Raw genomic sequence first — 26,292 nt, 5'->3', positions numbered from 1 at the left:
CCAGTGTCCATCAAAGGATGAATGGATAAACAAAACTGTCATATACACACAGTGGAATATTATTCAGCCCCAAAAAGAAAGGAAAACATGCTACATGCTACAACCTGGATAAACCTGAGGACATTATGCTAAGAGAAATAAGCCAGTCATGAAAAGAAAACTACTATATGATTCCACTTATATGAGGTATCTGAAATAGTCAGATACATAGAGACAGAAAGTAGCATGATAGTTGCCAGGAGCTGGGGGAAGAGAGAGAGGAGAGTTGTTGTTTAATGGGCATAGAGTTTGAGTCACACAAGATGAAAAAGTTCTGGAGATCTGTCTCACTGCTTTCTGAGTATACTTAAACCACTGAACTATAAACTTTTTTTAAAAAGTCACTAAAGTGGAGGACATTGTCTAAGAGTGTATAGAAAAGATGTCAAGAAACAGTAGGAAGCTGAATATTTAAGAAACAGGCAGATTAAGACACCATCAATAGCTAACGAAGAGTGGGAGGAGAGGAGGCAGAAAAATTATAAGAGTATAATGTCATGGAATCAAAGAGGGGAGAAGTTCTATTCAAGGAGGTTTGTAGTGAAAAATATCCAGTCCACTAGAGAGGACAAATAGGAAAGAACTTTTAAAAAGCTGTTCGAATTGACAATTAGGAGGTCACTGAACGTTACCGAATACAGCTTTCTTGGAATTAGGTAAGCCAAATTCCTTTCAAGGAAGTTGAGGTTGAAGGGAATCAAAGAGCTATGGTTTTGTAGGAAGGCAATATTAAGGTGTTTTTTTTTTTTTTTAAGATGCAGAAAATCTGTGTGTGTTTTTAAAGGAAGAGGAAGTAGGGAGAGAAATTGAAGGGGGAAAAAAAGGAGGCTTATGAAGCAAAATCCCATATCAAAAGCATAGGTAGACAGATGCTTTTGGAAAACTTTGGGTATCCTCTGAGATAAGAGGAAAAGATTGTAGAAAGTAGAATGAAAAGGAGAGTTCTAATGGAGTTGAGACACCATGCCCTCTACTTTTGCTCTAAAACATAAGACTTGGTTATCTGGGAGAGAGGAAGATGGTGCAGAGTAGTGGCTGAAAGACAGTAGTGCATGTTTGACAAAGCCACTTTAGGAACTGGATATGTGAGCCAACTAGTTGAGGCTAGAAATCATAAGTAATGCAGCAAATTAGAAAGCAAAGTTATTTAATTCTCTTGGCAGTCCAAGAGTAGATCAGAAAAAGCAGATGGTTGGGTTGATCCACATTCAGGGATTGGCAGGGAAGAGGTAGTGTATTATGGTCATGGAGTGGAAGGAGTTAGGAGCACAAGTAAGAAAATAGTTGAAACAGCTGGCCTCAGAAACCAAACTGGACGAGGAAAAGATAAAAAAGTAAAATCATCTAGGAGCTAACAGATTAAATGAGGGAAGAGGTCAAGAAGACTAGAAGGGGAAGAAGTTAGCAGGGGAAGTTCAAAGAGAGGGAGCTATGGAAGGATTAGAGACTGGGCACAGTATGAGATCTCTGAGCTAGAGCCTTTTGAGTCATAACATGATCTAAAACGAGGCCATGGGAATGTGTAGCTGCAGTGGAGGTGTCAAAGGAATGTAAAACATAGTGTGTTGTGGGGGGGTGGTATCTGGATGGCTCATTTAAGTGGCTGACTCTGGATTTCCGCTAGGTCATGATCTCAGGGTCATGGGATTGAGCCCTGCGTGGGACTCTGTGCTCAGTATGAAGTCTGCTTGTCCCTCTCTCTCTGCTCCCCCCCCCCTTGTGCTCTCTGTCTCTCAGTCTACCTCTAAAATAAATAAATAAATAAATAAAATCTTAAAAAATATTTAAAAGGTAGTGTGTTGGATGACTATGCCATCTGGACAATAAAGGTAACCCATAATGATAAGACTCAGAATAGAGAGAAATACCCATAACCCTGTGCCCAAATGCTTTATCACTGTGAGAGTGTAATATGAAGGTCAGCAAAAGGCGGAGTTGGAGATGGGGAGAGAGTAATGTTCCAAGAGGATGCGAATTTCAGAGGAGGACCACAAGAGAACTAGTCTGAAAACCCTGTCAGCTCCATTTCCTGGCCTTGAAATAGGAATCACCTTCACTTCAAGGAAACTGTGTGGTCTGGAGAAAGTTGGGTTTCCACTATGGCAAAGAGATCAAAAGATCGTTAAGGACAGGTAAACAGTATAGGAAAGTTTATTAGCAATGGGATGGTATTTTAGAAGATAAAGTGGGATTGGTAGGAGAATAAGCAAACTAAGTTGTACAGGAAAGAGCAGATAAAAGAAAAAGTGACTAGACAGACTTATGTAATGAGGGGACAGGGCATCAAGAAGGACACAAGAGTTGCAGAGGGCTGAGAGAAGAAATGTGAATGGAATTATAATGCTAATTTTTGGCTAAATATTGCTTGTCAGAAATGAAGCAAAAGAAATTGAGAGAAAGAAGGGATGTTAACACAACAAAAACACCAGTTATGCCTGAATATTGTCTAGGAGAGATGAAGCAAAATGGAGATGATCTAGGTATGATAGCTAATATTAGCATAGCCTCTCCTTTAAAGTTTAGTTTTTAGGTTTAAACATTTGTTCTGGGAAAAAAAAATCAGCATCTTCTCCAACCTCCAATTTTTTCAAGTATTTATGTATCTTTAAGGATTGGATATATATTGAATGCCTGATCTACGATGAACATAATTCAATTCCAGTCCACCCCATTATCCCAGCCTGATTTATCTATCTATCATCTATCTATCTATCTATCTATCTATCTATCTACCTACCTACCTATCTATTTTTTATGTATAATTCACATGCCATGATATTACCACTTTAGAGTGTCTAATTCAATGGTTTTAGTATATTCATGAGGTTGTTCAATATTCTTGTATTGCACAATATTGCAATAACGTTGTATGTATATCACCACTCTCTAATTCCAGAATGTTTTCATTTTATTTATTTATTTTTGAATATTTTCATTTATTTATTTTTTAGAGACAGGGAGGGACAGAGGGTGAAGGGGAGAAAGAATCTTAAGCAGACTCCATGCCCAGCGCACAGCCCAGTGCAGGGCTCACTCTCATAACCCTGAGATCATGACCTGAACTGAAATCAGGAGTCAAACTCTTAACCGACTGAACCACCCAGGCACCCTGAATCTTTTCATTTTAAGATGAAGTTCTGTACCATTAAATTCATTCCCCATTTCTACTCTACCACAAACCCTTGGCAAACACTACCTTTGGTCTCTGGATTTGCCTATTCTGGACATTTTATATAAATGGAATCATGCAATATTTCACCAATTATGTCTGGTGCATAATGTTTTCAAGGTTCATCTATGTTACAGCACGTATCAGAACTTCATTCCTTTTTATGACTAAATGGTGTTCTATTGTATGGCTATACCACATTTTTGTTTACCCAGTTATGTAATGGATAGACATTTGCCCTGTTTCCACTTTTTAACTATTATGAATAATGCTGCTATAACCACTATACAAGTCTTTGTGTGGACATATATTTTCATTTGTCTTGATTATATATATAGGAGTGAAATTGCTGGGTCATACAATAACTGTAACTTTTTGGTAAACTGCCAAACTGTTTTCCAAAGCAGGTGCACCATTTTATATTCCCACTAGCAGTATATGAGGGTTCCAGTTTCTCCACTTTCTTCCCAACACTTGCTATTTTCAAGTTTTTTTATTATAGCCATCCTAGTGTCTGTGAAGTGGTATGTCATTTTGGTGGGGTTTTTTTTAATTTTTTTTTAAAGGTTTTATTTATTATTTATTTGACAGAGAGAGACAGACAGCAAGAGAGGGAACACCAGGGGGAGTGGGAGAGGGAGAAGGAGTCTTCCCGTTGAGTAGGGAGCCCCATGTGGGGCTTGATCCCAGGACCCTGGGATCTTGACCTGAGCCAAAGGCAGACACTTAACGACTGAGGCACCCAGGCACCCCTCATTTTGGTCTTTATATTCATTTCCCTTATGACCAGTGTTGAGCATATTTGCATGTGCTGATTACCCTTTTATATATCATCTTCAGAGAGATGTCCCTTCAAATTATTTTTCCATTTTTTAGTTGGGTTATTTGTGTTTTTATTGTCGATTATAAGAGTTCCTTATATATTCTGGGTGCTAGACCCTTATCAATAAATGATTTGCAAATATTTTTTCCCATTTTATGGGTTATCTTTTTATTTCCTTGATAATGTCCTTTGAATAACAAAGGTTTTTAATTTTGATGAAGTCCAACATATCTTTTCCTTTGGTTACTTATGCTTTAGGTGCATATCTAAGAACCCAGAATATTTATAAATAGCTACTCTTTTCACTCTCAAAAGTGTCCTGGTAAACAACAAATTATATGGCCAATCTACAAATAACAATCTCAAGGATAGGTGATTAGAAGCCTCTGGGCAGGTGGTTGAGTAAATACTGACTTATTTTATCCTTACCTCAACATAGCCAGTGCTATCATTTGGCTTCTCCCTAAAGGAAATCTGCCAGCAGTTGTGTTGCCATTTTGTATACTTACTCAACAAATTTATGGGGAACACTTACTATGTGTCAGGTACCTTTTCAAAAGGGGAAAAATAACACCAGGAAATTGCAAAAAGAAAACTTTTAAAAATACCTTTCTGTCTTTCTTTCTAAAAGTAATATAAATAATTACAAATATCAAAAAGATAAAAAGGACTGTAATCTCATTGTTCATATACAATAATTTTGTTTTTATTTATTCCCTTATAATCTTCATAACCACACACATATTTTAATGGGGTTCAGGTATAAAGGGATTTTATATTTTGCTTTTGCTTTTTTATGGCTTAATATTTTAGCTTAAATAAAAGGAAACTTTTTTTTTCTTTTTAAGTTTTGAACTCAAGGAGTGTAAGCGAGAGGAAGCAGACAAAAGGAGAAAATGTGCAAGTCAATAAGATATTATTAAGATTAGCAAGTATGGTCTATAAATGGATTTGTGCTCTGGTCTGTGAATGCCTGTAGGTTGGCAAATTGAGTTCAAGAGTATATAATTCTATTCCATATTATTAACATTTTTCTTTTTCTTCCTGATCTATGACTCTGGCTCCACTGATTACCATAATCATATTATACGGTTAATTTAATTTGAGTTACTGTTCATAGTGGTCAGTTAAATATTTGCATCTAGATAATATTCTCTCTTCTAAGTTTGTAGCTAAGCAAGAAGTTTGACATATAAACTAATTTTTATTAGAATTTATTTCAAAAATAGCATGTCCCAAAGAAGTTAATAATAGACTTATATGTATAAACACAGTAACTGATAAGAACTTTCATAAGTATGTCATATAATATTATATATGGTTTTTCCTCACATGTGATAATTCAGTAGGAATACTGTTTACCAACCAGGTAGAGTTTTGTCCTTTTACTGGGGAAGTTCAATTTCTTGAGTTAGACAAATAATCTTAGATTATGAATTTTACAACAAATTATATGGATCTTAAAAGTATCATGTTATCTTGTATAGTTATTGTTCCAATATATTTCATTTTTAAGTAGATAATTATCCATCATCAGTTTTTGTATTCACATGTCTCCAACTGATAAACATGGTTTTGATGGGATATTTATATGCTATTTGTAAAGAACAAAATGCCCCTAAATGAAAGCACTAAATTATTCTCTTAAGTTACCTGTTTACAGGTAAACAGTTTACTTGTCTAAAGAGCTTGCAGCCAAAGTTGACGGTTTGTGTAATATTTAGTAACACAGCCCTTCTCTTCAGTCCTAGTTCTGGCTTGACCTATTGCGTTCCTTGGGTTTTGGCTCATGTTTAGAACCAAGCTGCTAAGGACATTAAATTTTGTTTCTTCACCTTGATAGATTAACTACATGATTAATTTGGCTTATGATGGTGCTTCCTGTGGTTCCCATCAGGAACTTTCTGGCTGGGAAAAATTGACAAGCTGACCAAGGACTCTCATCTAAATCCTCTCAGCCTCATTTTTATTGATTCCCCACAGACACCTCCTCCCCTCTTCCTGGAATCTGCTCTGGATCCCATCATCCAGAACATTCTTTCTCTGGCTACTGAAGGTTTATTGCTGCCCAGTCCTCCCCCCTTACCATGGAACCTTCCTGTCCCGCTGCTCAATCTTCCAGGGTTACATCGTCCCTATCTTCCAAGGTGAAACTGTATTAAAGGAATTAGCCAGAAGAGATCTCCAGGATTTTCTCTCCCACCCTAGGTAAGAGCATCTTAACATCAACCTCCTGAAGTCTCTTTCCTTATCTTATGAAAACCAGAAGAATAATTCTAATCATGAGATTTTTAAAGCCAGAAATGAATTGAAAAGGAGTATCATAGTAAACTATGGAGTCACTTTAGGTCCTCTTCACTCCTTGCCAATTACACCTACCTACAAGTAGGAGAGAGAGGTTTTTTCCTCTCCCCTCAGGTCCATATACTAAATGCTAGCAATATTATAACCAGGAACTGATGTTTAGATGGGTATGTGTAATGAAATGACTCTGAATGCAAATTTGATAATGCCATATGCATAAGGCTTTACTTAGACATGTGAGTAAGAGTTGAAAGAAAACCAAATAACAGTAGACTATTTGAATTTTAAAATTAGAAGAGATCTTAGAGACCTAATATGCATGATCATTTTCCAGAGGAGGAAATTGAAGTCCAAAAAGATTAAATGGCTTGCTTATAAAATATATGGCAGCAACTTTGGAACAAAACCATAAAGTTTACGCACATGTAAAACACAGTATTTCTTAATCTGAATGGAGAATAAGGAATCGGAAGGGACTTTAAGTGTCCTAGTCAAGTATGAACATAATTGCAATCATTTCTTGCATAAAGTATTATTAAATGCATAGTTGCAAATCTACATTTGCTCAATATTCCTGCTTAGATACAGTAACCCTGAGTTTCACTGCATCTTTCAAGATTAGATGGTCTACTATTACTTACTTGCCATCATAGATCAAGATCTATGCTATGTTATAAGTAGCACTTTTTAGCTGAATATTTATAGTAGTAGTTTATAAACTGAAGAAAATCCTACGCATGGCCCAAAGTTCTTATTAGAAATTTAGTGCTAGGGGTGGCTGGGTGGCTCAACCAGTTGGGCTGCCCACTCTTGATTTCAGCTCAGATCATGATCTCAGGGTGGTGAGATCAAGCCCAATGTCGGTTCAGAGCTTAGTGTGGAGTCTGCTCAAGAATTCTCCCTCTCCCTCTCCTTCTGTCCCTACCCCCAGCTCACGTATGTTCTCTCTCTCTCTCTCAAATAAATAAATCTTAAACAAAAAAGAAATTTAGTGCTAAAAGCTGTCCAGAGGGGCTCCTGGGTGGCTTATTTGGTTAAGGGTCCTGGGATCAAGCCCTGCATTGGGCTTCAAGCTCAGCAGGGACTCTGCTTGGGATTCTCTCTCTCTGTCTCTCCCTCTGCCCCTCCCCCATTCACGTGCTCTCCTGCTCTCTCTCTCTAAAAATAAATAAATCTTTAAAAAAAAAACTGTCACAGATTACAGCAAACTCAGCAGTACATTGACAAATAATGCCTGATAGACCAAAAAGTAGAAAGCTGTATCACAAAGGGCCAGCAGATCTTTTGTTGGAGTGGGGTATCAGTGTGATTTCAGGCTTTAGATCATATTGAAATTGACAGAGTGGAAGCTGTGCCCAACCCATGTGTTTTGTGACATGAACTTACCACATATACACTCCAGTTTCCTTGATGGTTTCATTAACACTGAGCAACCTGACATGACTGAGTGGATCACTAATAACAAACTTTCAGAGCTAAATTTCCCAAAGTCTGCTCTGAAGGAACACTAATTCTCAAAGATACTAGTATGCATTCCTTTAGAAAAGGTATTATATTCCATTGCCAAATAACCTTGGGAAACATTGCATGAAATGCAGCCTACTAATATACACGGTGATTCTCTAGAAGACGGCTATATTAACATATAATGTTTCTCAAATTTGTTTAAGAATGCCAATTTAAAAGAACACCTATTAACCTCTTTTTTAATTATTATTGACATATAATATATTATTTGTTTTAGGGGTACAGGTCTGTGATTCATCAGTCTTACACAATACACAGCACTCACCATGGAACACCTATTAACCTCTCAAGGATTACAATCAAGAGCAGGATCCTAGAGTTCCATGGGTGAGCTGGAGTCCCATTGTTTAGAAATACGGTTCTACCATGATTGAATTTTATATTCTCGGGGGTAGAGGCAATCTTAAAGGTAATCTATTACCTTCAGTTTCCCATATGTATGCTGGTTGGAACCTAGAGTCATTGTATCAGATGTGTTTAAACAGTAAATTAAAGCAAGATATCACATAGCAAGTTAAATAGGTAACTGCTGGGGTCGCCTGAGTGGCTCAGTCATTAAGCATCTGCCTTCGGCTCAGGGCGTGATCCTGGAGTCCTGGGATCAAGCTCCGCATCGGGCTCCTCTTCTGGGAGCCTGCTTCTTCCTCTCCCACTCCTGCTGCTTGTGTTCCCTCTCTCGCTGGTTCTCTCTCTCTCTCTGTCAAATAAATAAATAAAATCTTTAAAAAATAATAATAAATAAATAAATAGGTAACTGCTGGTTTACTTTGTAATTTTTGCATACATCATTAAATACCAACAATTCTATTTCTAAGAATTCTTCATTTATTGGTGGGGAAGTTGTTCCTTTATAAAAAGCCAAGAAGAGGTAGTATGATGTACTATACTGTTGAATATATTAAAAAAAAAAAGGTGGGGGGGAATAAATACAGTTCTCCATTCTTTCAACAAATACCGGATGGGAGACTTCTGTGTGCCAAACAGCAACACCAACTGGGTTACCAAGCTGGAATAAGTTGGGACAGAGAAATAAGGTTAATGCCTGATAATGCTAGCTATCATTTGACAATGGGCAACATACTAGTTATTTCTATTGTATCTTGAATCTTCAGCACTCCTCAGAGAGGGAGATGTTATTCTCATTTTAGAGGGAGGAAACTGAGCTCCAAAGATATGAAGTGGTTTTCCCTAGGTCATACCGACTAATGGTGAAATTATGATTTGAACACAAGTGACCTAATTCCAAAGCTGTGTTCTTTCTGCTAATTATAATACAGCTTTCTCTTTATCATGACTCAAAATCCCAATATGGGACTGAACAAAGTAAAGTAGAAGTTGAAAGGTGGGACACATTTCTGTTTGGTTAAAACTAAACTGGTTGTTTTTCAGGGTTCTATCTTTGTTCTCTATGTTTTCCTCTTTCATTGTGTCAGCTGTCAGCTCCACATGGAAAAGTTCTGAACTAGATCTCTGGTTCTGACCCCTCTTCAAAACTGTAGTCCCACATTTCTCCTCAGATGCTCTACTGCAATGTGACATGTATACAATTAAATATATTATTTACCCCTCCAAACTGACTCCTCCTTCTAATTTAATTCTCTTAGTCATTTAGGCTCAAAGTTTGGAGTCATCTTTGAATCCTCCGTAAAACTAGTAGTTGGACTCAATGATACATAATATCCCTTCCAGCTCTAAAATTCGAGTGTTGTTATTTTTGTACTACATATTCAGTTAAAATGAATTACACTCTCTACTTTGGGCCTGCTCAAATTATTTTCCAGAGTTTTTTCAGTATCTAATAGAGTACATACATTCTATTTACTCATTCTTATGCATTCTTCAAAGCCCATCTTATTTATTTAGCTTTATAACTTGTATTTATTTTTTTAAAGATTTTATTTATTTGTGAGAGAGAGGGAGAGCATGAGCGGGGGAGGGAGGACGGGTAGAGGGAGAGGGAAAGCAGACTCCTCATTGAGCATGGAGCCAATGTGGAGCTCAATCCCAGGACCCCCAAGATCATGACCTGAGCCAAAGTCAGCCACTTAACTGACTGAGTCACCCAGGTGCCCCTTTTTTAATTTTTAAAAAAGATTTTATTTATTCATTTATTTTGAGAGAGAGAGAGAATGCGGGGTGGGGGGGCAGAGGAAGAGGGAGAATCCCAAGCAGACTACACACTGAACTTGGAGCCCAATGTGGGGCTTAGTCTCTGGACCCTGAGATCATGACCTGAACCAAAATCAAGAGTTAGACACCTAACCATCTGAGCCACCCAGTCGCCCCCAAAGCCCATTTTAAATGTCATCATTTTCTTTAGATCTTTCATGAGCCTTCCAACAGGACTTCATAGTAATTGCTCTCTCCTTTAGGATCTATAATACTTTTGTACCTTTCTCAGGGTAATTTATGGTACATAACGTGTGTGTGTGTGTCTGTGTGTGTGTCTGTGTGTCTGTGTTTGTGTGTGTGTATATATATCAAGTAGAGTAAAGAGGATGCCTAGGAGAATGCTTGGCAAGAGATGGAGCCCAAGGAGAGTGTTGAGGGCTTATGGACTTGGCGTTGGCACAGGGTTTCGGAGCAGGGTAAAGGAAAGGGGAAATTTGGGAAAGGGGGGCTTGTGGTGGCTAATTTTGGAGTTTCAGAACCAGAGTGGAGTAAGAGCAGCATCCTCCAAGGGGAGAGATGGTAGCTATGGGTGATTGCTTAAATATAGAGGAGGTATTCAAACAAGTAGATATCTCAAGAATAATAAGATGAAGGTTTCTCTCCGTGGGAGAAAAGAATTACAAATATGGGAGAAAACTAGAATACATTGTGTGTTGCTGGATTGGAGGTATTACTGTGAACATGTGGTTTTTCAATATATATTGTTAGATAACTAAATATGGCTGTAAATGTGTGTGAGTATGCATATATAGTTACATATATAGATGTATTCTATGAGTGTATAAATATTCCCTAGCCACATCTACGAAGACAGCCTGAGCAGTGATACCCCAATAGCAGTGAGCACACCTAGTGCTTCTAAATACCATTCCCCACTAAAAGGAACCAGGGCTCCTGGATAAATGGCTGCATCTAGGGTTGGGGCAAGAAGAGCCTAGAACATCTTACTGTGCCAGAAAATAGGGGAGTGCTCAAAGAATGATGATGTGTCAGAAGGGCACAGAGCAGTAAAATATTAATGTAGATTATGGATGGGGGGTATATGGTATATAAAACTCTTTCAAATTTTCTGTATTTTAAAAATGTTTTACAATAAAATATTGCAAAAGAATTTAAAACACAAAGACACAGAGACCAGCGTGAATGGGGCTCCCCCAGACCAAACTCGGGACAATGTGAACATCAAAATAAATAACGATAGAAATAGATTATAACCCATTTAACAGGAAACTCTGATTTTATACTAATATAAATAAATTAATTAAAATTTTGATGAGAAAATACATAATTTCAAAGAAACTCCCCCCACAAAATACTTATTAATTACAAAGGGGAAATAAGCCACTTTATAGTGGAGAAGCCTGGCAGATACCACTTTATTAAAATAAACATCAATAATGAGACTAATTAAAATGTGCCACTTGATAGGATGCGATTGTTTTATTTTTCATTTAAGATTTTATTTATCAATAAATAAATGTCAGAGAGAGAGCACAAGCAGGGAAAGCTGCAGGCAGAGGGAGAAGCAGGCTCCCTGCTTAGCAAGGAGCCCAATGCAGGACTCAATCCCAGGACCCAGGCAGACGCTTAACTGACTGAGCCACCCAGGTGTCTGCTAGGATACAACTGTTACCAAACTCATACTTGTCCACACACCTGATGCATAGTAAGCCAACATCTTGGACAGAAGTTTTGAAGCTAGCTAAGAAGGCTTTACTGTCACAGGGGCAGACCAAAGAGAAGGCAGGGAATTATTCCCAAGATTGTTGTGTCCTATTGAGCCTAAAGACAGCTTATATAGTTTGGGGAAGGAGGTGAATACATGAGAGGAGGGTGAGGGGTTTCTTGACACTTGGAGGAAGGGAAGCTTGAAACAATCTGAAGGTAGGCATTCTTCTGGACAGTGAGGCACCATTTGGACCTGGTAAGATCAGGTATGACAGATAATTTCAAGACAAATGTTATCGTCGAGTCCCCATTAGGTTTCTACAATGGGTGGGTTTACCCACCGGGGAGCAGGAGTGGAAAAACCAAAGTTAATGATTGATAAGAGGTGCATAAAACATAAGTAAGGAACAAAACAGTATGTGCAGCTAAGTTAATAATGCAACTACAGTTTTGCTTATGCTTTCAAAACAGGTTGAAAAACCAAGGATCTGGCCTCACAATTAGAACACAATCATTACTTTTGTGACAGTCCTGTCATAGACACTTAACCTGATTCTAATCATAAATAATACATCAGACAGATGCAAAGTGAAAGCCATTCTACAAAATAATTGGCCGGGAATCTTCAAAAGTGTCAAGGATATGAAAGTCAAGGAAAGACTGAGGAAGTGTTCCAGATTGAAAGCAACTAAAGATATATGAAAAGTAGACACAATGCTTGATTCTGAACTGAATGCTTTTACCATAAAAAACATTACTGAAACATTTGGCCAAACATATCACATACATGTTTTGATTTTGGTAGATGGTGACTACGTAGCTGAGGGTGCTTATTAGTAAGACACACACACTGAAGTATTTAGGAATAATGTGGCATCATGTCAGCAACTTAAACCGCAAATGGTTCAGGAAAAATGTTCTTTGTCCTATAGTTGCAACATTATTGTAACCTTGAAACTGTTTCAAAATAAAAACTGAGAATTATATTCAAAACACTGAGTATACTGGAAAAACGCACTTGACTTGAAGCCAAGTGGCTGTGAGTCCCAATTCCACCACTGACTCAGTGTGTAACCTTGAGTAAGGTGCTTTGTCAGGCCCCAGAGTCTCATGCTCTAAAACCAGGAGTAGCACGACAAAGCTCTCCACGGTCTCTTCCATGTCTTAATATTCCACACCCATAGTACTCCCTGCCTGAATTTCTCCAGGCTCCAGTTGTGTCTTGGCCTTCAGATGCCCCAGTGCAGCCCCTAGGGATTCTGGCTGGCGATGACAACAGACAAAAATAGTTGTGGCCAAGGTCTCCCGACTGCAAAGCCAATGCCCTGGCCTCAATCAACTTGAGCAGCACTCTCCCCGATCGCTCTTTTCGGCGGTGGAGCAGTCACGCCTGCCAGAGTGGGCTCTCGATGGCTCGGCGGCCGGCTGAGGGGGCCTAGAATCGGCGGCGCGGCGCAGGGCGCGCTCCCAATCGCTGGCTCCCGCCGCACTCGCGGCTCCGAGCTTTCCGGCTCCGCCCCGCGCGCGCCCCTCCCGTCGCGCTGCCTCGCAGTCGCCGCCGCCGGCAAGTCCCTGCTGCGCTGTGGAGCGGTTAACGTGGCAGGACTGACGGGCGCTGAGCGGTGGGGGACCCCAGAAGGTGAGCAGTCTGGGATCCTGGGAGTGGAGACGCTGCGGGCGAGGGGACGGTGCGCGAGCTGCCTGCCCACTGGGAGGGCTATCACACCCGGGCCTGCACTGTGAGTTGGGCGGCTTGCGGGTCCCCAGGGTGGTCGCGGCTGCGAAGTGGTGGAGGAAGCTGGGACCCGGGGTGCGGGAATGGAAGGAGGGATTAGGTGTCGTGGCTGAAGGGGCCGGAACTCGCCAAGGAAGGACAGAACTGGTGCGCGGGGACAACTGAATGGCCAGTGCGGTCAGTCCTCCTTTCCCCGGGCTCCGGGAAAGTCTGGTTTTACCCGAGCACAACAGGTAGGCGTGGACTCTGCCCGCGGGCGGGAGCCCAACACTCCCGGCGTGCGGGGAAGGTCGGAAGGTCAGAACCCGACTGGCCGGACCCGCCCAAGTGGCGCGCATTGCGCCCCGGGTCGGTCGGAGCGGGGCCCCAACCCGGCTTCGGGCGAGGCTCTCAGCTCCCGCACCTCACCCTCCAGGCGGGTTTCCAGAAGCGCTCTAGAAAAGGGAGTGGATACTGCCGTCTACGTGAGGACTATTTTCAGTTCTCTCAGGGAAAGAAAGCCTTCGCTGGAGTAGCGTTAGCTTAGTGTGAGGAAACATTTCCTCTTACCCTACGCTTGGCCTGCAAAACATCATTTCAAGTGATTGTAAGTGTTTAGAAACTTTATAAAGTGCTTTATGGTACTTACTAATCACAATAATGTATACTTCTGGCAAGTTAAGATGATTTTCATAACTGTCAACTCAGATAATAGGAGCCAAATCATTTGAGCTCCTTCCTTAAGGATCATAATTATACATTATTTTTATGTGCGTTCATTCATTCAACAGCACCTTTTATGTGTAGGCTTCGCACCCTGAAGGAACTTAAAGCCTAGAGGAGACGTTGAAAGGAGTGGGGAGAATGTGCCCACAAGTACTGTTCAGAACTTTTGGAGAAAATAATCTAGGGAGGTTAAAGTGTGAGGAAAGCAGAAGTCTCCTCAGAGCTGAGCATTAGATGGATGGGGAGAAAAGAATTATCTTGTTTCATTTTCCACATGTTTTAGAAAGTGTGTCTGATAAAGTCATTTTAGATCAGCGGTGAAGCTGAGACTTGTCTTACATTTTAACACCATTGATTTTTTTTTTCTTTAATAAAATGGGTAAGCAGGCAGTGTTTATACCATAAGAATAGTGACAGTTGAAAAAATTACTGGAGGTTCGATTTGTCTTAGAATGCAGTTATTTTATATAGATAGCTATAATATAGGAAAAGACTTCTGACCTGACAGTCAGGCGACCTGAATTTAAGTACTTTAGTTTTTAAGCAATGCATCTGTCTTCCATCCAGCTTTCCTTCAGAAAGGGGGTTGAGGCCATTTATAACTTTTTCGAGCCCTTCTTAATTATCTTATGAGCGGAATAAAGGTTAAACTGAATTTATTTTGGCCCTTTACTATTCTAAAATTCTTTTGTTCTAAATCCTGGATAACTAGTTTATGACCTCTGCATTTAAAAAAAAAAAAAAAAGGTTTTTGGAGCATGTATCCTGTATCGCTAATCTTAAAACCATGGTATGGCTCTAATTTCACTAAATAAAATGTTTTATATGTGTACTTTTTTAGTAATTTAGTTCTACTTATTTCCTGGATAATGCTTCTCTGGGTGAATATATCAGCATCTATTTATATCCTTTTGTGTTCGCGTGGTATCTATATGATGAATAAATGCATATTTTTGTGTATATACCCAAAATATACCTTATTTATTTAGTATATTTTTTATGTAAGTAAAATTATCAGAAAGTTGAAATTACCTCTTGAAACACCAGAAACATTTTTTTTCTTTAATGTTTTGGGAAGAGATCTGAAAAGAAAAAAAAAAAAAAAAAGAAAAGAAAAACATACATGTATACAGTCCCTTCATCTTAATTCCAGTGTTGAAAAGGCTCTGGAAAATTTTTTTCTTAACTCATTTGTCAGCAAAATATAACGTGAACTGATATGAAGCTATTTATAGTCATTATTTAATCCCACCTTATGTATGTTTCATCTTTTGCTGCAGAGATATCAATGAGTTTGATTGATGGAGTGCTGCCCCAGACTGTCTTGGGGGGTTAGAGGTAATAGATGGTATGTTCACTGTATTATTTGGGTGGGGCCATAAGGGTGGCAGCCAAAAGGCAGAGTTATAATGGAGTTTTTCCAGGGAGCTGTGCTTGCAAAGTTAGGAGCCTAGCTGGGGATCTGGCAAATAGTAAGAAGCAGTGTCTGTCAATAAAACCCCTCTGGTAGGGCTTCAAGAAGGTCAGAAATGTAGCTAAATTCTAGTCTGGGTATTCCATAGGCTATGTTGTGGATTAGAAGTGAGAGCCATGAGAAAAAGGCAAGATGTCAGACCATAGTGTGGATTAAGGCTGATTCTGTGGATGCTGACCCTGATCTAAGAGTTACAGTTCGAAGGGGAGAAAGGAGGATATTCTAAGGCAGGCAGGGTCTAAACCAAGAAGTCCTAAGTGAAGATTGCATGAACAGCGAATATAAGGATAGAGTTATTGAAAAATTGGGCAAGGATTCCTGTGGCTCTTGTGCACTTTTCTCTTCTACTTAGTAGTCTCATGTTGCCCTGCTTTTTAAAATGTCTCTGCTTTATTAAATAGTATTTTGGTTGCTTCCTTGGTTGCTTCCATCACCATTACCATCCTGCTTGACTTCTTCCTGATCTCAGTGACTTTGCTCCTTCACTTTTAATATGGTATTCTGTTCCATCCTAGCTAGAATCCAGATAACTGGATTATTAGTCATGCCTAAACTAAGAATAAATAGGCTGTGAGAGACCTCTCAAGAGACTTAGGTCAGTAAAGTTCATGATCTTTGAAACAATTAATTACTGTATGTCCTTTAAAAAACAAAAAACAAAAAACTTTCTTTGTTTTCTTCTTACTGCAGTTTCAGTTTGGTACCGAGTACCAAGAGATTGTTTTAAGTTACTTTCAGATGAGTGAGGTGGGAGATAAGAGAAGAATAAATTTTCTATCTTAAAATGTACCTTCTGGCACTCCTCAATGCCCAGAATGAAATCTGTCTTCCTGGAGGGAGATGGAAGAGTTGGTTTGCAGAACAAAGAGTGATAAAAATTATCAAGAATATCCAAAGACTGAACTAACACTGTTGGTACTTATTGATTTAATGTCTAGATGGGAAGAGTCCTTTGAAAGTTGATGTTTCTAGAAGACTTCACACTTTAACAAAAAGCCTCAAAGACCTAAGAGGAGGCATAAGAGGAGAATGAAGTGATAAAGAAGAACAGCAAAGTTATAATGATTCGATTCTTCAGTGGGTATGTCAGTACCTCTCAGTAATAGTGATTAGAGAGACTTTATGAAGAGGCTATATGAAGTAGTTGAAGGAACATGGGCATTGAAACCAGACAGATGCAGGCATTATCTTATTCTGCTTAAATAACATCTTGACCTTGGACACATTTCTTGTTACCATCATCTGTAGAATGAGGATGATAAAATTTAAGTTTCAGTGTTACAAGGATTAAAAGTTTTTAGTAAGTAAATTGTCAAAAAATGTTAGTTCCTTCTGTGATCACTGCCTTCGAGTTGCTTCATACTGCTGAGTTCCCCTTGCTTCCCCACAACACTTCCTTTTAGCCTTCAGGGGTTTTCTCTTTTGTACTCTGAAAGGAGAATTGCCAGAACCGGCAGGACTTCAGTGGGGCCCCCACTGGCAGTCTCCTTCACTTAATTCAGTTTCTGTCATTGTTCTCATCCTAATAGTAATCTGCAGTACCTCAGAAAAACAGAAGAAGAAGGCAAAGTAAGTCACATCCCTACTTGTGGCGTTTATGTCAGTTCATAAATTTCTCTATAACTCTTGTGTCTTTCATCTTTCACCTAACTTCTCTATCTCATAGGATGTGTTCTCCGTTGGTTCTTGGAACTATGTGCATCTGCCATTCCTATTGGCTTGTATGCAGTGATAAGCAGCATTCTCCCCAACCCTACCAAGTTTGCAGGAAACACTCTTGGAATCTTGCTGCACTTAATATATTTTCATTATATATTAAAATATGATAGTAATGCTGTGCCTGGGCATGTTACAAGTTAGACTTTGTGTGAAATGACAAGAAACATGGGTTAAGTTGATTTTATGAGAATCTGTAGTCAGAATTCCCCCCAAAATGTTAAATTTATGGTGCAACAAGCTGTTTTTACTTTGGAAGGGGTGTGATATGAAACTTAGTTCTAAGTATGAATGGCACAAATTTTTATGTGAACTTTTATATGAGGTTAATTAAAAGCATCTTTTCTTCTTTTATTCATATTCCAGGGGTAGCTAAGAGAAGATTCTGTTTATATTTAGAGTATTTAATGTTAGATAATTTGATCCAAACTCTTAGAAATGGCCACTCTAAGTAGGTGTGATATTAATTTGTTATATAATCTTCTAATAAAAATCCTATCATAGTATGAACAAAAAGGAATATTTCAATTTCTTGATTTAAATAGTATTTAATGATGTTATTTCAAAGATTGTGTTCTATAGAACACTAGTTTCACAACATTCCCAGCTAGGGGAAAAAAGAAAAAGGTAGACGGATGCCTGGGTGGCTCAGTAGGTTAAGGGTGGGACTCCTGGTGTGGGCTCAGGTCTTGATCTCAGGGTCATGAGTTCAAGCCCTGTGTTGGGCTCCACACTGGGCATGGAGCCTACTAAAAAAAAGAGAGAGAGGGAGGAAGAGAGAGAGAGAAAAAGAAAGAAAGGTAGGGTTTGGGAAGATGACTGTAGTTAAAACATCAAGTGCTATATATATATGTCCTCCTGGCAGTATATAGTACCCATTACCATATTACATTTATGGAGACCGTCTGTAGGAAAGAAACTGGCAACTTGGCATTTTAAAAGCACTTTAGGAAACACTGCTTTACCTTCGGACCCTCTCTTAATATGTAAGCGTCTGCACTTGTAGTTTTCATAATTATAAATTTTTTTAAAAGATTTTATTTATTATTTATTTGACAGAGAGAGAGACAGCCAGTGAGAGAGGGAACACAAGCAGCGGGAGTGGGAGAGGAAGAAGCAGGCTCCCAGGGGAGGAGCCTGATGCGGGGCTCGATCCCAGAATGCCAGGATCATGCCCTGAGCTGAAGGCAGACGCTTAACGAACGACTGAGCCACCCAGGCGCCCCAAATTATAAATTTTTTTTAAGTAAACTCTACCTCCCAATGTGGTACTCGAACTTACCACCCTGAGATCAAGAGTCACATGATCTTACTAAGCCAGCCAGGTGCCCCTTTAATTATAATTTTTAATGAGAATCTAATATTCTTTGGATACGTCAAACTTTATTTAGCCATTTCTCTGATGTTGGACTTGGCATTTTCCAATTACTACTTTTATAGGGCTGTAGTCAACACTGATGCTTCTGATATTTTCCTTTTTCTTTCTTTAACATGAATTTTTTCTTTTTTTTAAAGATTTTATTTTTATTTGACAGAGAGCACGTGCAAGTACAAACAGGGGGAGTGGCAGGCAGAGGGAGAGGGAGGAGCAGGCTCCCAGGCTAAGCCGGGAGCCTAATGCTAAGGGGCTTGATTCTAGGACCCTGGGGTCATGAACTGAGGCAAAGGCTGACGTTTAATCAACTGAGCCACCTAAGCGCCCTTTCTTTAGCATGAATTTTCAAAAGCAAGATGCTTTTGTCAGATGACTTTGATATTTTAATGATTTCTGATACATTTTCCAAAAGAGGTAAACCTCTTTATACTGTCGCTATGAAACTGTTAGGTTTTCTAAATTCTACCATACAGAGTATTGGTTCTAAAAGTTTTTGTATTTATCATATTTAGATTTAATGTACATGTAATTTTGAACCATTCAATTAAATCAAATTCTTATTGGGCTTCAATCACTACTGTACACTAAACATTTTAAAATATTAAAATAATGATAATTTATTTTTATTTTTAGGGTTATGAAGAATTAGACTAAGATTAAGTTCATCCCAAATCATATCATACGTTTGAATTTCATTGTCATTTTCCTATTTTCTGAAGCAGTTACAGTTGCTATAGCTTATCTAAAAGTACCAAGATAAATCTTTCTTACCCAATTTAATAGAGGAATTATAGGTGAGTAGTGGATGTTAATCAACTAATAAAATGATCCATATTACAATCTAGCCTGAGTATTCTTTTTTTTTTTTTTTTTAGGATTTTATTTATTTATTTGACAGAGAGAGAGACAGCCAGCGAGAGAGGGAACACAAGCAGGGTGAGTGGGGGAGGAAGAAGCAGTCTCACAGTGGAGGAGCCTGATGTGGGGCTCGATCACATAACGCCGGGATCACGCCCTAAGCCAAAGGCAGACGCCCAACCGCTGTGCCACCCAGGCGCCTCATAGCCTGAGTATTCTTACCTATAAATTAATAGTGTTAGTAGATATTTGATGTTGGTGGTTAAATGAAAAATCCATTTACTACAACACCTCTTTAGAGATTCTGATTCAGTTGTTTTAGACTTGGCTTGGGTATTTTTTTTTTTTAAGCAGCTAGAGTTGTGAACCACTCATCTGCTATAGGTCTGCTATCATGACATGCTTAGTTTCCTTTAATTATAAGAATTTACCTATCTCCTCTGTGTTGTTCCCCTTGCTATTTTCCCTTTTTAATTCTTTGGACTCCTTATCCTTGGAAGAGTTAGAAGATGAAGCCGATTTTGTGATTTACTGAAAGATGTAGGGGTAAGTAGGTAGAGAAGGAGCCCAAATATAAAGTAATGACTTCTCCCCCTCCCCATGTCATTTCTGCACATTTTGTTCCTTAACATTTTAATATAAAAATACTGTTTTTCCTTTTTGCCCCTGTGGAGAGGCTTCCTAGCAGTGAGGAAAGAGAATAAGCTTTATTGCCAAAGAGACCTGGGTTTATTCTCAGCTCTACTATTTACTGATATCTTAATAGTTTCTTTATCCATAAAATAGAACCAGTAGTATCTTCCTTGCTTTCTTCCTTGTGATGATTAGAGATGGTATAAGTTAAGTGCCTAAAAAGTTCCTGGCTCAGTAAATAATAGCTGCTATTGCCATTCTTGTGATTTGGGAGTCTCTTAGGAAGGTGAAAGGCATAGCCAGGAACTACAACAGCATGCTATACATGTGTCCTCCTCATTTGTGATATTACCAAGATGATGCTGACAAATGGTATTGTGAATTTTAAAAGTTAGGAATTTAACAGAAGTTTAGTTTGTTTATTAGTTTTTAAGGGTTTCATTTTAGAAGTTTTAAAATCACTAAGAATTTGGAGCTAGAGAAAAGAACATTATCCGTAATGCTACTACTCTAATAATTATGGTTAAGATTTTTGAATCATGATTTGGAAAAATACCAGAAGAATCTTGCAATCTTAAGTGATAGCTGGAGAAGCCAAACATTTTAAGAACCAAAAATATAGTGGAAGAAGTATACCAAGAGGAAACATTATAAAAATAGGGGAATTAATCATGAAAGCTTTCCTGAAGGAAGTGGTTCTTTTAGCTGAATTTTATGATTTTTTAAGGATTATTTATTTTAGGGATTTTTTTTTTAAGATTTATTTATTTTAAAGATTGATTCATTGTTTGATTGATTGATTTTAGAGCATGACCTAAAGCTCTATTTTAGAGAGTGAGTGTGTGCACAGTGGGGAGGGGCAGAGAGACTCTAAAGCAGACTCTGCTGAGCACAGAGTCCGACGAGGCTCAATCTCAAGACCCTGAGATGACAACCTAAGACAAAACCAAGAGTCAGCTGCTTGCCTGACTGCACCACCTGGGCACCCGAAGCTGAATTTTAAGATAGTTTATTTAGAAAGAAAGAAGCAATATATTTCAGATTCAAAGATGGAATAAATACAAGATTTAAAAATCATGAAGATAAAACTGTATTAACTCTAAAATTATAAATTATAAAATTATAAATATAACTTTAGGACTGTGCCTAGAGATATTTAAAGTACAGTAAGAAAAGAAAAAAAGACCTCATTTTTTCTTTACCAGGGGCATCCTCCCTTAGGGAACATTTTAAGCATGACCTAAAGCTCTCTGTAACTTGTGAGTTCGTATTTTGTAACCTGTAATTTTGCAAAGCTGAATCACAGGTCAAAGAGAATCTTAATTTAGGTCAGGATAGAAATGATCCAGCTTCTTTCTACAGTAATTCTAATTACTGTTTTGTTTTGTTTTGGGGCGAAGGTTTGGACTTTAAGCTTTATGTATGTTTCCTGAAGCGTGGGAGATTTTTGAGTTGTTGTTGTTGTTATTTACTTTATGCTTTTTGAACAAAACTGAGAAAACTAAAGACTGGAGGCTGAGTTGAAGCTGTTGTGATGGCTTTTAGAGAAGTGAGAGTTGAAGAAAGTAATTTTAATTTTCATACGCTGTATTTCAAAACTTCAGGCACTTGATACATTCTGGAATTAGTTCTACTTAACTGCATAATGGCTTGTTCCTTTTGTAAATTGGTCTTTTCATGCTCTGGAAAGAAAAAACAAAGCAACAGATCTTATTTTGTGTTTGTTGTTCTCTTTGATTATTTGCAATTTTTCCTCTTTTCCCTCTTCACAATGATATAATGAATCATTTTAAGAAACTAAATGGCCAAAAAGATTTTTAGAAAGACTCTTTTTCCCCATAAATTTTAACCATAATTTTAAATATGTTCCTGTCTCCACCAAAATAGATCTTTTTTTTTTTTTTAAGATTTTATTTATTTATTTGACAGAGAGAGCAAGACAGCACAAGCAGGGGGAACACTAGAGGGAGAGGAAGAAGCAGGCTCCCTGCTGAGCAGGGAATCTGATGAAGGGCTCGATCCCAGGACCCTGAGATCATGACCTAAGCTGAAGGCAGACACTTAACCATCTGAGCCACCCAGGTGCCCCCAAAATAGATCTTTAGACCCTAGGTAGAGAAAATCATGTTAACACTTTCAGGACTGGCATCTGTAGGCTGTTTTGTTTTGTGTTATTTTTAAAATTGTTGAAGGTGAGGGGTGCCTGGCTGGCTCAGTTGGTAGAGCAAGCAGCTATTGATCTTGAGGTTGTAAGTTCAAGGCTCACATTGGGTGTAGAGATTATTTAAAAATAAAATCTTTTAGAGGCTCCTGGGTGGCTCAGTCAGTTAAGCATCTGACTCTTGATTTCAGCTTGGGTCAAGATCTCAGGGTTGTGAGAACGAGACCCCACTGAGATCCAAACTGGGTGTGGAGCCTGCTTAAGATTCTCTCTCCCTCTCCCTCTTACCCCTAAAAAAATCTTTTAAATGAATAAAATTGTTGAAGGTGAAAAAAATAAAATTCTCAAAGGTGCTTATACTTCTTTGCCTACATAAATTTGATGTGAACTCATTTTCATATGGAAAATTAGCCCTTCATGATAATAAGATTAACTTCTTCTGGAGATGGCTTTGGAGTAGGTTACTCTAGCAAACTTTGGCCTTGGAAATTTGGCCCCCTGCTGGTTCCTCTTTCTGTCAGCAGTCAACAATATTTATACACATGTATTACTCTAGGGCAATAGTTACTGGTGTAAGAACACTATGCAGAATGTAGACATTAGCCTTTCTCACATTATGCCAAGTCTTTAAAGACTGAACATGATGTTTAAATTGAACCATGTGAATTTGCCGATATTCAGCCATTTTTTGAGCTATACAAATGGCAGTTCATATAGTTCAGCTTACTAGCTGTTTAGTTGTTCTTAAACATTTCCACTAAACTAGTATTCTTACCAGCAGAGGGGAGTGAATTTTGGTGGGGTGGGGGGGGGGGGTGATTTTATTAAAAGATGTCTAGAAATCCTCATCATGCTTAGAGTTTCTCTGAAGGTTCATGCTTTATCCTGAAACACTTTATTAGTTTTGCCTTCTAGTGCATATTAAATGTATATTTATTTTAATATAATGTTTTAAGTTAATATCAGAGGAGAAATGGTTAAGTAAAATTTGATCCTCCAGTATGTGTATTCTGTTGGCACACAGCTGGGGATATCCTAGTCATAGTACTAGGACAGTACTTTAGAACCTTAGGTCTAGTACACAGTTCCTGCTTTTCTCAATATAGAAGACTTCAAGGATGAAAAGTATGACTGAGTTACTAGGAGTATCATACACAACATACAAACAGTTATTCCAAAGGAAGTAAACAGTGCCTCAGAAAAATGTATGGCCTACGGGCGCCTGGGTGGCTCAGTCGTTAAGCATCTGCCTTCAGCCCAGGGCGTGATCCCAGAGTCCTGAGATCGAGTCCTACATCAGGCTCCTCTGCTGGGAGCCTGCTTCTTCCTCTCCCACTCCCCCTGCTTGTGTTCCCTCTCTCGCTGGCTGCCTCTCTCTCTGTCAGATAAATAAATAAAATCTTTAAAAAAAAAATGTATGGTCTAAAAAGCATTGAAGGACGTTTGTAAGCTTAGTTCAACTAATGGCTTTATGTTAGCATATATGATATTTGACTGTAAAGTAATATTTTTTTTTAAAGATTTTTATTTATTTATTTGTCAGAGAGAGAGAGAGCACAAGCAGGGGGAGGGCAGGCAGAGGGAGAAGCAGGCTCCCTGCTGAGCAAGGAGCCCAGTACGGGACTGAATCCCAGGACTCTGGGATCATGACCTGAGCGGAAGGCAGACGCTTAACCAACTGAGTCACCCAGGCACCCCTGTAAAGTAATATTCTTGTGTACCTTTTTAAAATATAGGACAAGTGTTTGTAACAGGGACATGTTAATGTTTCTCCATGGGACAGCTTACTTAGGTCTGGAAATTACTGTTGTGCTGTGTTTTGATTAATACTTCAGATTACATTGCATTCGTGGAGATTCATAGTATACACTGAATACCCTGAGAAATCTTTTTGGTAACTGTTTTATTACTAGATTCTCCTACTTATTAAAATAAGGAGTCTGGTATTCCATTTTTAGGAAATAGTACAGTGTACTCTTCCATATTATCCACAAATTCTCTCATGTTCTAAGCTTTTTTAAAATGGCTGATTTTGAGGAGTTTGAGGGGCTCGATTGGATAAAAGAGTGGCAGTAGAGTATCTGGTGGCTAAAGCACATATATCTAGAGTCGGATTGCTTAAGTATACATCCAAGTTCGTTGTGACTTTAGGACAGCTTCTTAGTTTCTCTGTGCCTCAGTTTCCTCATCCTCAGTTTCCAAATTTCCCAGGCCAAAATAGCTGGCTATTTCTTGAACTATTTTGTGAATTATTTGAGAAAATATAAAGCAATTATATTAAGTGGCCAATAAGTGTTAGCTTTGTCAAAAATAATGGCGGTCATTATAGTGGGAGCAGTAGTTTTACAAATATTTTTTTCAAGTAATATAATTGCAGTTTGAAAAATATATTGTAATATAAGTTCACTTTTAATAAACTAATCACTCTGTGATCTCAAAAGAAACTTAAAAATGGAAAATAAGAGAAAGTTAGAAAAATAAGCAGTCTCCAGATACATATAGTTGTGGGGTGTGGTTATATTAAAACATACAGTATATTGACTGCGTTTGTATTCATCTTCCTAAAGTGAGACTTCAGGTAAGAACAGGAACATGTTACTTGCACAAAGCGTTTGCTGATCCCATTGATAGTGCATACGTGGAGATCACAGGTGCATTTTAGAGTTGGGTGATTAGATGTGGGATTACTAATATGAATTGTCTACATTTATATGAGAAATGTACTAAGGACATTGGAGATAACTCTGCTCTGCTTATGATCTCAAGCTTTTTACTGAATTATTTATTATTGCGTTGTGTTAGCTATTTTGCTTCTTGATAGATCATTTTACACTACAGTATTGCTGCTGCCTAAGGGAAAAAAAAGTCTCTTCAGCAGTCCTAATGACCTCTAAAAAGGGTAATTTGATTCTTAAGATAGGACTTTGATTTGCCGTGGTAGTTGTAAGATATTTTCTCTATGATACTGAGGTAATTTTTTTTCCCTTAGACAATCATAGATATTGAGTGCACACCTGCTTTTCACCTTCTGTATAGCTAGGGGTTTCTTCCAGAAACCGTTTCTCTAGCATTTATTAACTTTTTCCTTAATTGTGTATATTTTGGTCAGTTGGCTTTGATAGTTAAGAAAGGAAGATTTATTTAAACAAGAATCTAAAAATTCACTTGGCTCTGGAAAAGTGAATTTGTTAGCACTGTTGTTTATAGTCTTGTTTCTTAAAATTGACATTCCTGAAAATCCTAGTGTGTCTTTTTTTTTCTTTTTTCTTTTTTTTTAGGACTGTAGGTACCAGGTTATAGGTAGTATTGGGCAGGTAGGCAAGACTCACTGGAAGTGCACAACCCAGATGGCTAAAGCCGCACACAGACTTGGTAGGTTTGGATTGGTAATAGCTGCCTTTTGGCCTCTGAGGCAGCATTATAGTCAGAATCTGGATTATTGACCCAAGCCAGAGGGATACAAGTAGGGTAAAGAGTAGGAGTTGAAAACTTAAATACTGGGAGAAGTTGGCAAATAATGTAAATGAATGAGGCAGGCCAGGTGGCTGCTGTGGCCTGCTGGAGGGTCCTTCTCTTAGATTTAGCCATTTGTTGCTATATGGGAATATGGACGCAGGTTTTCATGTAAAATCTTATGTTTAAATGTTAGTAAGTCATTTTCCCCCCAATATGTTGCAGGCTAAATTTGGCCAACTGTACCAGTTTGTGACTACTATCTTATAAGGAAACTCTTCTCACATTTATATTAATTATGATGATCTGATACTATAGGTAATTTTATACCAGTAAACCCTCTGAGAGAAAAAAAAGAATGAAAGAAAAGCCTTCCCTAGATCTCCCATTTGATTCTTTCTTTCTTTCTTTCTTTCTTTCTTTCTTTCTTTCTTTCTTTCTTTTCTTTCTTTTCTTTCTTTCTTTCTTTCTTTCTCTTTC

General features: G+C 38.4%; 1 protein-coding gene across 9 annotated transcripts in view; it reads left to right on the top strand.

Moving 5' to 3' along the window:
• Nucleotides 1–26,292, top strand: part of HEATR5A (HEAT repeat containing 5A) — a 135,447-nt gene that overhangs the window by 15,277 nt on the left and 93,878 nt on the right. For 2 of the 9 annotated variants that reach the window (XM_045802604.2, XM_045802598.2), the window contains exon 1: nt 13,193–13,341. The exons of 1 other annotated variant lie outside the window; for it this stretch is intronic. The gene's annotated coding sequence lies outside the window, so the exon portion shown is untranslated. 6 more of the 9 variants (XM_087859097.1, XM_045802599.2, XM_045802600.2 and 3 more) reach the window with 6 other exon arrangements.

The sequence above is a fragment of the Ursus americanus genome, chromosome 35 (assembly GCF_024610735.1).
Source record: "Ursus americanus isolate L20-20 chromosome 35, mUrsAme1.1.p, whole genome shotgun sequence".
NCBI classification, from domain to species: Eukaryota; Metazoa; Chordata; class Mammalia; order Carnivora; family Ursidae; genus Ursus; species Ursus americanus.
Note: the sequence above shows the minus strand (reverse complement) of the source record. Positions and strands in the feature narration are given on the sequence as shown.